The sequence below is a fragment of the Stigmatopora argus genome, chromosome 8 (assembly GCF_051989625.1).
Source record: "Stigmatopora argus isolate UIUO_Sarg chromosome 8, RoL_Sarg_1.0, whole genome shotgun sequence".
NCBI classification, from domain to species: Eukaryota; Metazoa; Chordata; class Actinopteri; order Syngnathiformes; family Syngnathidae; genus Stigmatopora; species Stigmatopora argus.
The window spans coordinates 6403845-6407652 of record NC_135394.1 but is presented as its reverse complement, the minus strand read 5'-3'; the positions used below and the strand labels follow the sequence as shown (position 1 = coordinate 6407652).

The 3808-nt window shown below is 45.6% G+C and overlaps 1 pseudogene; it reads right to left on the bottom strand.

Moving 5' to 3' along the window:
- Nucleotides 1-417: 417 nt before the first annotated feature.
- Nucleotides 418-535, bottom strand: LOC144080811 (5S ribosomal RNA; annotated as a pseudogene).
- Between the last annotated feature and the right edge of the window lie 3273 nt (nucleotides 536-3808).

Genomic DNA, 3808 nt, shown 5'->3' with positions numbered 1-3808 from the left:
ATTTGCGGACCAAACTCAATGACAAATGTGCACTAAACAGTTAAAATCACATCTGATCTTGGAAGCTAAGCAGTGTCAGCCCTGGTTAGTACTTGGATGGGAGACTGCATGGGAGTACCAAGAATGCCAAGAAATTAAATTATGCTTATGCAGTTTTCTGTATAATGTTTTTGTATAAGTAAAAGTTCACCTCTACTTTTAATTCATTCAGAATCAGTGTCCAGCCAATCGCAGGACAAACTCCAGAAAGCACTACCCAGGATTTGAACCCAGGACACCAGAGCTGTGTGACTGTGAAGGTAACACACTAACTACTGAGGCCACTGGGCCCTCCTACATTACATGTCTCTTGGAGATCCCACTGCTTCTCACAGACTAAGTGAGCACTATAGCACTTAAGCTAATTGGTAACATAAGAGCTTACAGCACCTGGTATTGCCAGGAAGTCTCCCATCCAAGTACTAACCAGGTCCAACCCTGCTGAGCTTCTAAGATCAGACATGATTAGGCATTTTCAGGGTAGTATAGCATAAGCCCAACCAGGACATGAGATCCAATATTTTGAGTAGCACCTATAATTTTAGCCAAACAAAGCTTTTGGCTGTTTAGTGACAGCACCTGGTATCCCCAGGCAGTCTCCCAGCCAAATACTAAGCAGGCCCAAGCCTGTTTAGCTTCTGAGATCAGACATGATCGGGCGTTTTCAGGGTACTATGGCATAAGCCTATCTAGAACATGAGATCCGATATTTTGAGTAACACCAATAATTTTAGCAAAACCAAACCATTACCAATTTAATGACAGTACTGGTATTCCAAGGCAGTCTCCCAGCCAAGTACTAACCAGGCCCAACCATGCTTCGCTTCGGAGACCTGACGTGGTCTTGCGTTTTCATGGTAGTATGCTGTACGCTATTTTTGGACATGAGATCTGATATTTTGAGTAGCACCTATAATTTTAGCAGGGGTGTGCCGTCAGGGCGTTCAAGGCCTTCTCTGCTGGCCTAAGAAATATCTGAATCATCCCAGTTGGGAAACATTTTCCCTTAGTTGTTTCTATATATTTGTAGTCAAGACCTTCCAATAATGACAAACTGAAGTGTGGCCAATTTGTGGCGCAGAGGTTCACTCACCTGTCTGCCATGTGGGAGGCTGGGGTTTGAATCCCAGTTGGGAAACATTTTCCCTTAGTTGTTTCTATATATTTGTAGTCAAGACCTTCCAATAATGACAAAGTAAAGTGTGGCCAATTTGTGGTGCAGATGATTCTTCACCTGACTGCCATGCGGGCAGTTGCGGTTCGAATCCCAGTTGGGTATTATTTTTCCCTTAAATAGAAACAACCTTGTGTAGTCAAGACTTTCCAGTAACGACAAAGTAAAGTGTGGCCAATTTGTGGTGTAGAGGATTGTTCACCTGACTGCCATGCGGGCAGTTGCGGTTCGATTCCCAGTTGGGTATTATTTTCCCTTAAATAGAAACAACCTTGTGTAGTCAACACTTTCCAATAACGACAAAGTAAAGTGTGGCCACTTCGTGGTGTAGAGGTTTGTTCACCTGACTGCCGTGTGGGTAGGCAGGGTTCGAATCTCGATAGACGATGAACCATTTTGCCATTAAAAAAGACTTAAGTCATTCAGTCTTTCCTTAAACAAATGCACCAAATGACCATGTATAGGCGGGCCGCCTCATGGTGTAGTGGGTCAGTCACCTGCCTGCCATGTGGGAGGCGAGGGTTCACGTCCCGGTGTCGCCAGTCAACGACTGTATGGTGTCGGCAGTCGGCCGCAGGCCGACTGTCGAACACCACCAGGAACCCTTCCCCCCAACTGTCTTCCGGTCAGCCGAAGGCTGACCGGAAATAAATTGTTTTGCTGGAAAAAATGACTAAGTCTTTATTTTAATGAAAAAAGGATTACCCATTTACTGAACTACATAGTGTAGTGATCAGTCAAACGAGAGCAGGATTCGAACCCCAACCTCCCAGATGGCAGTCAGGTGAGTGAACCTCTACGCCACGAATTGGCCACACTTCAGTTTGTCATTATTGGAAGGTCTTGACTACAAATATATAGAAACAACTAAGGGAAAATGTTTCCCAACTGGGATTCGAACCGCAGCCTCCCACATGGGAGGCAGGTGAGTGAACCTCTACGCCACGAATCGGCCACACTTCAGTTTGTCATTATTGGAAGGTCTTGACTACAAATATATCGAAACAACTAAGGGAAAATGTTTCCCAACTGGGATTCAAACCCCAGCCTCCCACATGGCAGTCAGGTGAGTGAACCTCTACGCCACGAATCGGCCACACTTCAGTTTGTCATTATTGGAAGGTCTTGACTACAAATATATAGAAACAACTAAGGGAAAATGTTTCCCAACTGGGATTCGAACCCCAGCCTCCCACATGGGAGGCAGGTGAGTGAACCTCTACGCCACGGATCGGCCACACTTCAGTTTGTCATTATTGGAAGGTCTTGACTACAAATATATAGAAACAACTAAGGGAAAATGTTTCCCAACTGGGATTCGAACCGCAGCCTCCCACATGGGAGGCAGGTGAGTGAACCTCTACGCCACGAATCGGCCACACTTCAGTTTGTCATTATTGGAAGGTCTTGACTACAAATATATCGAAACAACTAAGGGAAAATGTTTCCCAACTGGGATTCAAACCCCAGCCTCCCACATGGCAGTCAGGTGAGTGAACCTCTACGCCACGAATCGGCCACACTTCAGTTTGTCATTATTGGAAGGTCTTGACTACAAATATATAGAAACAACTAAGGGAAAATGTTTCCCAACTGGGATTCGAACCCCAGCCTCCCACATGGGAGGCAGGTGAGTGAACCTCTACGCCACGAATCGGCCACACTTCAGTGTGTCATTATTGGAAGGTCTTGACTACAAATATATAGAAACAACTAAGGGAAAATGTTTCCCAACTGGGATTCGAACCGCAGCCTCCCACATGGGAGGCAGGTGAGTGAACCTCTACGCCACGAATCGGCCACACTTCAGTTTGTCATTATTGGAAGGTCTTGACTACAAATATATCGAAACAACTAAGGGAAAAGGTTTCCCAACTGGGATTCGAACCCCAGCCTCCCACATGGGAGGCTGGTGAGTGAACCTCTACGCCACTAATCGGCCACACTTCAGTTTGTCATTATTGGAAGGTCTTGACTACAAATATATCGAAACAACTAAGGGAAAATGTTTCCCAACAGGGATTCGAACCGCAGCCTCCCACATGGCAGTCAGGTGAGTGAACCTCCACGCCACGAATCAGCCACACTTCATTTTGTCATTATTGGAAGGTCTTGACTACAAATATATAGAAACAACTAAGGGAAAATGTTTCCCAACTGGGATTCGAACCCCAGCCTCCCACATGGGAGGCAGGTGAGTGAACCTCTACGCCACGAATCAGCCACACTTCAGTTTGTCATTATTGGAAGGTCTTGACTACAAATATATAGAAACAACTAAGGGAAAATGTTTCCCAACTGGGATTCGAACCCCAGCCTCCCACATGGCAGTCAGGTGAGTGAACCTCTACGCCACGAATCGGCCAGACTTCAGTTTGTCATTATTGGAAGGTCTTGACTACAAATATATAGAAACAACTAAGGGAAAATGTTTCCCAAATGGGATTCGAACCCCAGCCTCCCACATGGGAGGCAGGTGAGTGAACCTCTACGCCACGAATCGGCCACACTTCAGTTTGTCATTATTGGAAGGTCTTGACTACAAATATATAGAAACAACTAAGGGAAAATGTTTCCCAACTGGGATTCGAACCC